Source organism: Porites lutea, chromosome 14 (assembly GCF_958299795.1).
Source record: "Porites lutea chromosome 14, jaPorLute2.1, whole genome shotgun sequence".
Lineage (NCBI taxonomy): Eukaryota > Metazoa > Cnidaria > Anthozoa > Scleractinia > Poritidae > Porites > Porites lutea.
The window spans coordinates 12,231,167-12,245,014 of NC_133214.1; the positions used below are offsets into that span (position 1 = coordinate 12,231,167).

The window sequence follows — 13,848 nt, forward strand, 5'->3', positions numbered from 1 at the left end:
ATATCCAGATAATGGATAGATCCGCGCTTTACTGCTCAATAAATAAATAATGATCATTTCCTGATAAGCCTATAAAAATTGGCTGCTGTCTGAAACAAGGTCAGGAAAAATTCGGTAAGATAAAAATTAATTGCTAAAAGATGTTTTGTAAGGTATCTGCTCCCCTTGCTTTTAATAAGACAGTGCAAACTCGTTTTTTTCTTTTTCTTTGCTTTTTGCATTTAAATGCGAGAAAATTTTAATGTATCGTGATGTCACCAACAAAATTTCCTGACGGTTATGTTACTTTGCGGGAAGACCTGAAAAATAAATGATTATTTTTAAAATTCCAAGTGACTAATGATAGCTGCACTAATGATAATAATCACAAATTCCATTTTCTCGTTGGCTAAAACTTGAAAAGTCTTTAGAAAATAGGCTCGATTTCCGGCCTCTGTTCTTGAAATGAGCCTGCGCTTTTCCACAAGACCGGACCCGGGAGACGGGCGGAAATCGAGCCTATTATTAGCGTGTATCAATTATTTTTTGCTTAAATATTTACTATTTATGCACTTGTCACTGGAAACCAACACCTTCCCGCCACATTCCTCCACACCGGGGAAACCTGGAGCATGGGTGAAGATTTTTAAGGGCCTTGAATCTTCGCCTTGCCCTAGAAGATGCGGTAGTCTTTCCCTTGTATAGGTGGTTGGGATTTGGAAAATTTTGTGCCCAGGATTAGAATATTTTCTTAGAGTCAGTTTTCGAAGACTTGTTATAGCAGAGCCCCCCGCGCGCGAATTAAAGCGCGCGCAGCGAGAGCTCCATATAAAAAAAAGCAAAATGGAGACCAATCAATGTCAGAAATTCTGGTTATGACGTTAGCGTACGCCCGTCTGCCCGTACCATTTTTGAGTTTGGGGTAAAAAAAACTCAGTAGGGTAGGGAAGGGAGTCACAGACACTGGCGTTGCGTTTCGTTTTGACGCAAAATGAACCATTTAGAAGTTGCTAAGAGTAAAAATCTAGATTGAAGTTTCTTATGTTCGGCTTAAGACAAAGTTTTCGGAAATAAATTTCTAGCTCTTTTCTTTGGTCACTTTTTTTTCACTCTCCACAGGACAGGTGAACTCATCATTCTTTCTGGTTCATCCAGGTAGAAGACCTGGCGCCAGTTGTTGGAAGGCGGATAGCGCTATGCACTGGATAAATCACTATCTACCAGATAGCACAATTGGTTTCCTTAATACCTTATCTGCTGGATAGCGATTTATCCGGTGGATAGCGCTATCCATCTTTTGAACAACCGGGGTCTGACATAGTGTTATGCCTGAGCGCTTCTAGGATATATGACAAGTTTAATAATTCAACCCTCGGAAAAAAAACGTAAGGAAGCTGTTCTATACCCTTTCTGCTTCATCCAGGTAGACTTCCTGGCCTATTATTATGACTGAGCTCTTCCAGGAATATAACAGGTTTAGCATTTTAATTGACGGGTAGAGAAAAAAAACCTTAGGAAGTTGTTGTATGTCCTTTCTGGTTCATCCGGGTAGAAGTCCTTGCATATTGTCATGCATGAGCGGTCCTAGGATATATAACAGGTTTAGCATTTCGACCCGTCAGCATCGCACGCCATTGTATAGAAAAATCAAAATCGGTCAATGGATAAAGGTCGGTCAATTTTTCACATGCGAGATGTATGGAGAAGTAGATTTTTGAATGGAGACGCCATGTTGTTGCCCTACGGAGAGGCACCAACATGGCGGCCGGAAGCCAACAGCAACATCTGTTAGCGAGTGTAGCTGCGAAAGCGTAGTCATCCCTCGAGGAACCTATAAACATTAACCCTTTTCCAAATACAATGAGTGTTCCTAAATGACAGCTCTCTCGGCCACCAGGTAAATGTCGTGTTACACAAAAAAATAGAAGCTATTGACACAAAACAAAGGACCCTTTCAAGGTGAAAAGTTTCTAGCTGCTCTAAGACTCACAAAAGTAAAAACTCGGGAGGAGCAATAATTTCTTACTTTTAAAATTTGGTGACGTCACGTGAAAACCGAGAGTACATTGAATCAAAAGAGCACCGCATTTCCCAGCAGTGGGAAATTGTGAGCAAATTAACCATTAGCCATGATACAGAGCGAAACTATATTACTGTAGTAACTATCAAGACATTTAGTCCCCTTGAATTTGTTCATTTATCGAGTATCATATCTGTTAACCAACTGATAATGGTAAATAGAGCTCAGTTCTAATATAATTATATTACTTTTTTTTCCTTTTCTCCCAGGGCCGGGGAAGGGCAACTCTAGAACAAAGAGATAGTAGCACCCAGGCCCCCTCTCCCTCCCCTTCCCACCACCCGTTCATTCAAATTTCAGAGACATCTTTTATTTCATGTCGATGATGTGAAAACAGTAAAAAAACAACAACAACAAGCTTTTAACACCACTTATGCACTTTAATACAAATAGACTAAAACACTGTACTGCACATACCAACACTGGGACATAACAGGTGGCAGTAATTTTCACCAGTCCTCTGAAGAGAGGTAAAAAAATGCTTCTTTTGTAGTCCTCTTTTGTGGTTTAAATAGCCATTATGAAAACTCTTCCCCGCTAAAAAGGCGCTAGGCCAAAAAAACGGTGCTAGTCTTAAAACCAACTCCAGTTTCTTGGCGCAAAATGATCATTTGAAGCCGAAATTGTCCCTATGATGTCTTTTTGTGAAGAAACGAGAACGGTGATTCCCCTTTTATTATTAGTGTTTTAAATCGTTGTGGCTACAAGGAAAATATATTTTAAGGAAAAAAGTCTGGATAGTAGAAGCTGTATCATTATTTTGATCTGAGACTCGTGAAACTTTGTGGCATTTAGAGCTACAGAGAAGTACGTCAAAATGCCCGTTTCTCCTACATTTGTTTGCGAAATCGGGTAATTTGAGGTTACTTTATTGAAAAATTAGAGCTCAGACGAACAAGCGGGCTCTAGGTTTTAGATAGACTTAGCTACAAGTCGAGCTCAAATTTGTTCACGAGCGCGAAGCGCGAGCGGTAGATTTTTCATGTTTTCTGGGGCAAAAGCATGGATAATAGCGAGCGAGATTCAGAGAGCTTCGGGCTGGGTCCGGAAATGAGAAGCAAAGGACTTTGAAAAAGTCTAGGTTTTAGACAGATTTGCAGTTTTTACGAAATAACCTGAATTTTTGGCGGTTTTTTTCAAGTTACGAACATTTTGCGCACAACTTGTACTCGGGAAAAAAAAAACAACAACAACAACAGTTAGAATTAATGGCACGCAGTTTAAAAACAAGCACGGTGACCCCATCGTTTCATAGCACCAAAAGAATTACACTATAAGATAAATAGCTATTAGGGCAACCCCAATAAAAGGAGTTTAAGCGACTGGTCAACTGATAGCTCAGGCTTTTTTAAAGAGACTTGATATGAATTTTTGGTGGTTGTTCATGTTTCGAACATTTTGCGCGCAACTAGGAGAAAAAACGCTAGCTCATAGAACTAGCACCCTTAGAACTGGCACGCGTGGAGAAAACAAGCACGGGTGACCTCATTTTTTTTTTCCAGTCTTTATATATTCAATATCCTACAATAATATGGCACTTCAAGAATTACGCTATAAGATGGATAGTTATTAGGGCAACCCCAGTTAAAAGAGTATAAGCGACTGGCGAACACAGGTCGTCAATGAGTTAGAGAACTCCAACTATTTAGCTTTAAATGTGGCAACGTTCTGTAATTGTATAATTTTTGTACTGTGAACAAACATCTGTTTTTAAAGCAACCATTCAGTTAACGCGTCCGTAAGATGTAGAAGCCTAAATGTGTTGAGTGCGTTTACAACTTACTCTGGTGTTCTCTTAACTAAAAGCGACGTCAGAATACCATAAATTTTTAAAATAGTTGTTTATTATAAGCGTCATTTTATACAACACTTATCACGTCCTTAGAGATGAAGCCGCATGTCAGTAAGATACACGTTTTAGAATGCCATTTTTTAGTGAACATTACATGATGTCCTTAAATCCTTACTTACATTCACCTATCTCAGGGTCTAAAAGGGGATACTCGGAATCAGGTATTTGACCAAAATACATGCAATGCGTAGATTCTGGCAAACATTAAGACATTAAATATTTTATAAGCCATTAGTGAATTATTTGCACTGTAAAGTAGCAATACGTGTTCACCTGTCAAACAGTTAACAGGCTCTTGATGATCGAATCTAGTAGTATAGATTACTCTCCTTTTCAGCCATCTGCAGGTTTCGCTTAACACTTTACCTTGTTCCCGAAACCGAGCGGAAGAAATAACCCGTGGAATATTACTTGCCCTGAAACATCGCTGAAAACACCATCGACAGCAATCCAGAAGGTCAGTAATCTAGTAATCTTGAAAATTGCAACGCAGTTTCCAAATGGAAAAGGAGAAATAAAATGGTCGGGCTTCAATGAATTAAAGGAACCTATTCAGTTTATCAAACATGTAGACAAAAAAGAAGTCACAGAATGCGCAAATTATAAGAGAAAGTAAAGTAAAAGTTGTTCCTATTCAGGATATCAGCCATCACTGAACTTTCCATAAACATGTTACCAAAGTGACTTGTCCAACAAACTTTCTTAAGGGCAACTACAACTCCTTTATGCTTTGTCTTTATCTCTGCTAAACACAGATGACGCTGCTTCAAAAATTTTGGCCGAGTAAACCAAGCCGAAATTGTCCCTTTGATGTCTTTTTGCGAAGAAACGAGAACGGCCGGAGCCCCCCTTTTTTATTGGTGTTTTATACTCGTTGTGGCTAAAAGAAAAATATATTTTCAGGAGAAACAAACCGGGCAATAGATATTTTATTATTTTGATCTGAATGATGTGAGACTTCGCATTTGGAGCCACATCACTTTACTGGAAAATGTTTGATAGCTCAGTCTTTTTTAATTAAGAAGACTTAATATAAATTTTAGGTGGTTGTTCAAGTTTCGAACATTATGCGCGCAACTAGGAGAAAAAACGCTAGCGCCTAGAACTACTGGCTCTCGTGGAGATAACAAGCACGGGTGACCTTATCTTTTTTTTTTTCCAGTTTTTATACAGTCAATATCCTATAATAATATGGCACTACAAGAATTACAGTATGAGATAAATAGCTATTAGGGAAAGCCTTACTAAAACAGTTTATAAGCGACTGGCGAACCACAGACCGTCACTGGGTCAGAGAATCTGGCTGTTTGGCTTTAAATGTGGAAACGTTCTGTAATTGCAGAATGTTTCTGTTTTATGTAACATTAACTTTAGTTAACACGTCCGTAAGATGCAGAAGCCCAAATGTGTTCAGTGCGTTTACAACTTCCTCTGGTGTTCTCTTTCTTAAAAGTAACGTCATTGAGATAAATTTTTAAAATCGTTTTTTATTACGGGTCATTTTATGCAACACTTTCACGTCCGTGAAGATCAAGTCGAGTTTCAGTAAGATACACGCTTTAAAATACCTTTTTAATGAAAGTCATTTCCTTCATTACCTACATTCACATATGAGATCTCAGCGCAAAAGGGTATTCTCGGAATCAGGGGTTTGACCAAAATACATGCTGTGAGAGATTCTCGCAAAACATTAAAACAATAAATATTTTATAAGCCATTAGTGAATTATTTGCACTGTAAAGTAGCAATACGTGTTTCACCTGTCAAACAGCTAACAATTCCTCTCCATTTCAGCCACCTGTAAGCTAGAAGGCTCACTTAAAAATTTACCTTGTTCCTAAAAGCGAGGGCAAGAAATATCCCCGTGGAATATTAACCTGAAAATCGCGGACAACGCCATCGACAGCAATCCAGAAAGTCAGTAATCTAGTAATCTTCAAAACTGCAACAGAACTTCCAAATTTTTTTTGACACGCAAATTGTTCTCATGCGGCAAAGGAGAAATAGAATGGTCGGGCATATTCTGATGAATCAAGGAACCTGTTCAGTTCATCAAACAAACAAAAAGAAGTCACTGAATGCGCAAATAAAAAGACAAAGTCAAGTAAAAGTTGCTCCTATTAAAGATATCATCAATGAACTTTTCATAAAAATGTTACCAAAGTGACTTGCCAAATAACTTTCTTAAGGACAATTCCAACTCCTTTATGCTTTGCTCTGATTTCTGCTAAACACAGTCCCATGATGCTGCTTACAAAATATTTATGAGTAAACCAAACCTTCTCTAACATGAAGCTTTCCGCTAATCAGCTGGTTTGCTTTGGGTTCTAGCCATAACAATCTCGGTTTCTTTTCCCTAAGAATATCATCCTTTTGTGACTAGAAAAGGTTATTATCATGACAATATGTGGAACTGACAGGTACGAAGGAGGAAAAGGATAGAGTAAGGAGTGAGATAAATAATCAGAATAGAACGAAAATAATAATCAAAAGGGCAAGTATCGCGATAAATAGGACGCACTGTGATCGTTTTTATTTGTGTAGGGGAAGGTTTTTCTCGGGTCGTGGAATTCGAAAGGACAAGTTTAATAGAAAGAAGGCAGTGACGAAAGACGACACTAAAAACACCCATTTCGTCCTTCAGCGTAGTGACTGCATGCCATTAATTAACGCTCTGGGCGTTTACATGAAAAATATACTATGCACCGCAAGCTAATTATGAAGTTTACTCAGTTAAAAAATATGGCAAACAACCAATAGCCCTCGTGAGATAGAACAACCGACGCGAGGAGGGAGAAGGAGAGGGTTGGAAAAATCGTCATTTCAAATTCGCTGAAGATTAAAAACACCACCCAAAGGAATAAATTATAGAAAGATCTAGAATATCGGGTTTCAAAAGCACCTGAAAATGCTCTGGTATAGGCTAATTCGCGGAAAACTCGAGTCTCAAAATTTTGCAGGTTCTCCGTTTGCGCCCCATATATGACATGCTCGGTACACAGACCAAAGTGATATTCTTTTTTTAACCAGGTATTCTCGTTTTGCAAAGATGCATGAAAAGACCGCTGCTACGGGACTTCTTTTCACGATCTTCTCTCTTGGTCTGATCCGCAAAGCAGCAACTACAGATCAGTGTAACGGACCTCGCCAGATACCCATGCAGGGCAAGATGCTGAAGGGACACATCTATGAAACCCGATGGGTACGATCCGGGTATGCGGAGTGCTTGTTTATATGCAGAGAGGAAAAAGTCTGCCAAAGCTTCAACTTTGTGGTTAAAGAAAGCAAGTGTGAGTTCAATAATCGCACAAAGGAAGCCTGCAGACCTGAGGATTTTGTTCCCGACCTTCATCGTCTTTATGTCAAACTTGACGTCAGTAGAGGTAAAGAACTTTGAAACTGTTTTAAACGGTATACATCCGCTTTTTAAGCATTTATCACCTCGAAACAACTTTGCTTCACTTTCAGTTAGATTTTTAGTTACTTTGTTTGCTTTAAAGGGGCTATATCACAAAGAAAATTGCTGTTTTAAGTCAATTCTGTGCTGAAGTCATTACTTAGTGCCTTTAACCTTAAACAAAATGCTTCTGTAGAGTAACGAGGAAGATATCAAACAAATTTCATCAACATAATTTTTTTCATGATTTTTGCAGGCACAGCATTACAATTTGAAAAAAATGGCTCATTTTTTTTTCAATTCAGTTCAATCCATATTCATCCTCGCCATCAGCAGTAACGGACACCAGGAAACAGTTTCAATGCGTATAAAATACACGCTTAAATACCAAAACTGGGCTATTATTTTTGGAATTTAATTGATCCAAGTATATGTTGTAGCATTTTATAACGATGACAAAAAGCTTGACGTAGCTCTTTTTAGTTCTGTTTTGATGCCAACAGTGAATCCATAGAAAGGTGATAATTTGTACATGTCACACAAGGCCACACCTAACGAATTGACGAGAGTCCGATTACTTGCAGACAAATTAGAAAACAAAATTAAATAGTTTTAAAGTCCCTTTATTGCGTATAGGATTAGCCTGTAACCAGCGTGTCAGTCTCGCGCGTCTTACGTTACCATCTCCTTTCCACTCCAAACACCTGCTTTTCAGGCTATACGGGATTTAATTTCGTTTTGTCATGCCAAAAAAGAGATATTTCCTCGGGTGGTGTTGTCAGTTTTAAAAAAACGACCTACGCTTGTTCCTGTCAAAGGTTTTCTGAAGTTGTAAGGTTAAATTAACCTATATTTACGCAGCAACAAACATTCAACGTTTCACTGTGGCTGAGCGCCTCTCTGGAAGTGACATTGCTGATTACATACAAAATCACGGAAGAACAGGAGTCTTGTATTGCGAAGGTCGAGTGTAGGGAATTGAAAACGATCTTTTTGGGATAAAAAAACATGTCAAACTGAAACACCTTAACAAAAAATACCCGCAGACAATAGACATTTTAAAAAAGAACTGAACCAAAAAATATAATTTTATTTGAACGTATGTAATCATGATAACAACGTGAACATTGAACGGTTGATTTTAAAGTGTGCAATATTTAGACGGCTTGTTTTTTGTAAATTCTAGTTCCCCTTGGTTCTATTCCTGAGCTGCCAGCGACATCATGTCAGGAAATAAACAAAAACGAAGGCAAAAAATTGGACAGCGGCAAATACTGGATATCTTTAAGTGGAACGATTGTTCATGTTTACTGCAATATGAGTACCGTGCCGGAAGGTAAGTTCAATTCTTGCCCTAGTATTATTATCATCTATAACAAATATCACACCTGTAATGCCAGTTGAGGTACAAAATTTAATTCTGGGACCGCAGCCTTACAAGAGGTCTAGCGTCACCAATGCAACTGCCACAGGACGTTCGCAAAGACCTTTGGTGTGACCAATTTCCTGGCTAACCTTTATCTTCAGAAATTTATTGTCTTCTAGTGAATATTCATTGCTCTTTGTCGCTTCTTCGTTTACTGAAGTCTAGTTCGAGCATCTCGCTCAGTACTTGTGGAGTAACCGTACCATTTCTCTAACTTTTCTCATTTCTCTCTTTTTATCATAAAGTGGTGGTCGAGGTGTCTTATCTCTGAACCAACTCCTTTGCAGCAACTCTGTGGCAACTGACATCTGTATTGCTCGAAGCCGCACATATACAGAGGTGCAATGATTACTTATAAGTGATTTGGTTAATTACGCGGCGATCATATTTATGACTTTTAAAGCTTATCTGAAGATCCGGTGCATGAATAGGTTAGTCTTATCCTCAATTCGAAGGGCAAGCACATTATTATTACGCCCGAATCATATCTCACACAGATTCGTCCGGCGCTGCAAAGCGTTCAACACGCGACGAGGAAGTCTTCCTTTACGACTTTGGTCTTCCCTCAGCCGAAGGAACAGAAAATACAGAAACACAAAACAGACGAAAGCAAACAGGTGGAGACATAATAATCCACTTGAGCTAAGCTGATGATCCGGGCCCGTTGGCGCGTAGAATAACCCACACTATAGTCAACACTACTGCTCATCCAGGAATGGTTTGATTGCTAAAGGGACACCATTTTCACTTCCTTATACGTCTATTCCTGCAGTTTGAGGAAATCAGAAGACCGATCCTGCACCGGTTATTCTCCTGCGCGGAGAATACCCACACAATAGCCAACACTATTGCTCATTCAGGCAAGGTCTGATGGCGAAAGGAACACCATTTTCACTTCGTCATACGTCTATTCTTGCAGTTTGAAGAAATCAGAGGACCGATCCTGACATTAAGTAACCGTGGAGGCATGTGTTTGGCTGAGATGTTTCCAAAGATGGGCGAGCTCAGGCGTTGGCACGTTTTTGGGTGTGGAAAGTTCTTCTTTTATAGCGAATTTCATCGGCAGCTTCACGGGATTCTCTCATTTCAAGTCCATAACGGCTAAATAATCCATTCAAGTCCTTAATGTCGAGCGACTTTGTACCATTGACGGTCTTCACCATTAGCTGTGTATTCATGCCCTTCACCCTGAACGTGGCTGCGATATCGTTAAAAACGAACGAAGCGGTACAACAGGCGTCGAGCTGGAGCATGATACAGTTTGCTGGTGAAGAGAAGGGCTTAGCTTCTTGGTGGCCTCCTGATTGGGAGGGAAGGTTTCGTCATGTGGTCCTGTTGAATGTAGACGTTAAAGCAGCTCTTAAAGGTCCTTTGCTGGTTACAAATGTTGGCTCTAATTGTAGGATTGTAGAAGTCAAAGCAAATCGCCTTCTTTTTCCTCTTTGGCACTCGGGTTTTCTTTAAGTATTTTTGACAATCATGACTCTTGGTAGAGGCTAGTGGGGTTGAGTGAGCCAGCGGTTACCTCTGTCACGTGATTGAAGGAGTGATGCGAAATGCGCTTTTCCCCAGACATTTTGCACTTGTAAGAGCCTTTTCCTTTTCTAGAACGATCAGGTCGAACCGAGGAACCATCCAAATAATTGAGCGCTCCTCGCTGGAGGCCTTGATCGGTCGAAATTTTCACTTCTGCATTAACAAAGTTCACGAAGTCGGCGGGGGAATCGCCCCTCCTGTCACTCTCCTATTGTTTTATTCTCGGCGCCATCCGCTTTGAAGCGTAACTGGATGCTTTATAAGTGACTATTTTTTACAAGTTGTGAAGATCGTTGAGAATAGAAAGGAGGGTTAGAGTTAATATTGCGCTCTGGCACTGACTAAGCAAGAGGGAAAATCTGTATAATTCCCTCTCATGCCCTGGTTGGATGGAGGTCGTTAATCTTCTTAAGGTGCCTAGGCTGGGGCTGGACATCTTGTAAAGGTGCCCATTCATAGCGTCCGGGTAGCCACTTCGTCAAGGTAGAGACATCCGTTGAAAAGGTCCTTGGGTTCTTTGTGTAAATACTGCTCTAATTATTGTAGACTAAAGCATGCGCTGAATTTAGTTTCTACTTGCCAGTCACAACTTGGTTTGAATTAGGAATACTGCAATGGATCCCCAGTTACCGTGGTCAGTGTCAGTGAAGGCAGTAAATTCTGTAATTGTTGCTCTTCTAGCAACTCGGTTAACCGGTTTTGTCGCTGAAGAACGTAAAAAAACGTAATTTGTAATTTCACGTATATCAGCCGGATAGTTCAATTGGCAGAGGTTCTTGCTCCGGTCATCCTACTGCTTCTGTATCCTGCTTAACTCGGTGACTTGAAATCCATGTGCTAAAGGATTCAGACTGAGATGCTGCATTATCTTCGGAAGGGTTCGCATCACAGCATCGTCATATAAATCAGCAATAAAGTTTAAATTTTTCACAGTGTTTGACTTGCCACTTATTCGGCGGCGTTGACCTTAAGACTCTGACTCTGTCTGCATCGATCAATTGGTTAGAAGATCTACTAGACGGTTGCGAACGAGTGATAGTGTAGAACGTATTCAACCAAATTGAGATCTAGTTCCAAACTCTGTTCGATGGTCTCTTTCGCAGATGAGACTCCAGCCTAAAGTTTGCTGTATAAAGAGTCCTCAAACCTCTCGCTCTGGTGGGCGTGCCAATCGCTCGCTCCTTCAAATCATCCTCAGTCTCAAGATCGTCCAAAAGTGCAGCGTCATTTGTCTTACGTTCTAAAATGTAATACGAAATGAAGCCAGATTCTTCAAACGACAACCATTTTTTCGCTAGTTGGTAAAGAATCGATTCCCTTTCTTTACCGACCAACTGACAGTCTGTCCACCAAATGCTAACGATGATCAATAATTATAGCTCTTTTCTTTCTGGGTGCGCTGCCTTAGCCTTAATTGTTACTCTGATTGCTTCAGCAGTGTCTGTAAGATCCAAGCTGTCGGCCGAAAGTGTCGCTTTCCGTTCTCACTTGTTCACAAATTTGATGTCTCCCAATTTCCTCGATGGGATCCATAACGTCTAAGGAATTGTACTGCAAATTGGTCACCGTTTTAACGCGCTTTCATTTTCTGATTAAATCAATTACAATCAGTTTGGTTGCTAGACTAAAACAACATTAAATGTGCACGTTACATGAAAACAATAGACAAAGTTAGAGTAAGAAAGGAAAAGTGAACGAAGCAAAGACCTTGAATTAGTTGGACAGGAAAAAATTAACCGCAGTTGAAATCTGAACGGAACAGATTACTGTTGACCTTAAAAACAAAAAGCCCTAAAAGAAATAACAAAACTTAGACAATTCAGACCTTAAAACACACAAAAAAAAAGCTAAAAGAATTAAAGACCTAAAAAAGTCTAACAGAATATGAACTATGGCAAAAAAATGAGAAGAATGTGAAAACAAAACAAAGAAAAAATGCACGAAACCTTTTGTAAGAAACGCGAGGAGGAGTATGTTTGTGCTGGATTACGACAGCAACAATTATTATATATGCTGAATTAGAACTTTCGTAGATCGCTCAAATATATGCCTTTTTATTAATGAGGCACATGAAGTACAGGAACTTGCTAGCAACAAGCTTTTTCAATGTTAAAGAAAGTTTTTAGAGGTCAAAATGAAGCCAAATTCAAGAATGTGTCCCATATCAACTCCATATACATGTAAAGACATTGTACTGACTACTAACAGTATGCAATACCCTATTACAGTCCAATATAAGCCAAAGGTGTTTCTGAAAGGCCTCAATTAATTCAAGTAATGATACAAAAGGCCGTTTTGGGGGTATGTGGTAGCATTTCCCTTAAGATTAGGTCTAGGTCTAGAATTAACTGGATTTATGTAAGAAACAAAATGTTTATTATGTGTCTGAATTTGCTTACACGTGCCTCTTGATATTACAAGAGCGTCTTAACATTTTTCTATTTATTTTAGGCACAATATCTCTTTGGATTACTGTCTGTTGAAATTTTCTTTTCGAATTTTTGTTCCAGACATTGATGAATGCAAGAGCGAAAGTCATGATTGTCACGTAAATGCAAACTGTACTAACACCCTTGGCTCTTACAACTGCTCGTGTTGGCCTGGCTACAAAGGGAATGGGACCATTTGTACAGGTGTTATGGAAAAGTTGTTCCATTCTTCCTTGATAAATATATAGAGGATATTACATGGCCGCGCGGAGATACGAAATTTGTCTTCGAGTGTTGAAAAATATTTCACGAGTGAGCGCAGCGAACGAGTGAAATATTTTCATCACGAGAAGAGAAATCTCGCATCTCCAAGCGGCTATGTAATGTTCTATTTATTATATAAACACCAATGAAATACCAAACCATTTCACTGAAACAGTTTTTTCGTGCAAAAGGCGCAATTTATTATATAACCCATAGCAACGGTGATATTTTCACATGTGAAAATAACATGTTATTTTCACGTGTGAAAATATGTTTTCGCACGAAAGCTCACCTGGTATTTCATTGGTGTTTATATAACAAGAAATAATACCTAGTAAAACCAAAGTTTAGGGAATTAGGGCGACATAGATCTTGCCAGGGGCACCCAACGACAATTTTCGGAAAACATCTGTTCGGAAGACGATTTGATATCTAGAATTTTCGGAACATTTTTTGTAAAATTTCTTGCTTGCCTGCCTCTCCTAGGATTTTCGAACGTCTGAAAAATGGTATAATTGCCTATGTTTAACGGATTTTTACCCTAAAAAGGTCACCTAGAATTTGCTTGGGGGAATATAACAAAAGAAATGTATTATTCATTGCTGAGCATCACGATGATTTCTTTTATTTTAGTTCCCCAAGCCTTGCAGACAAGTATGAATTTTAATATCTCGGAATTGGTCTACTGAAAGATCTCAATTACATGCGACGAGAAATGTACTAGGCCAACATGTACGAATCCAAACTTAACTAGAAAATACAAGCAGCGAAATAATAAACCAAATAAAATAGGAAAACGAAAAAAAAGACTAACACCTTGCGAGCCTATTATATTTACTATCTTGAAAAACCAAAATCCATCACCAAACAAGCGAAGGAAACCAT

The 13,848-nt window shown here is 39.2% G+C and overlaps 1 pseudogene; it reads left to right on the top strand.

Moving 5' to 3' along the window:
* Positions 1-6,945: 6,945 nt before the first annotated feature.
* Positions 6,946-13,848, top strand: part of LOC140923943 (uncharacterized) — a 30,219-nt pseudogene continuing 23,316 nt past the window's right edge.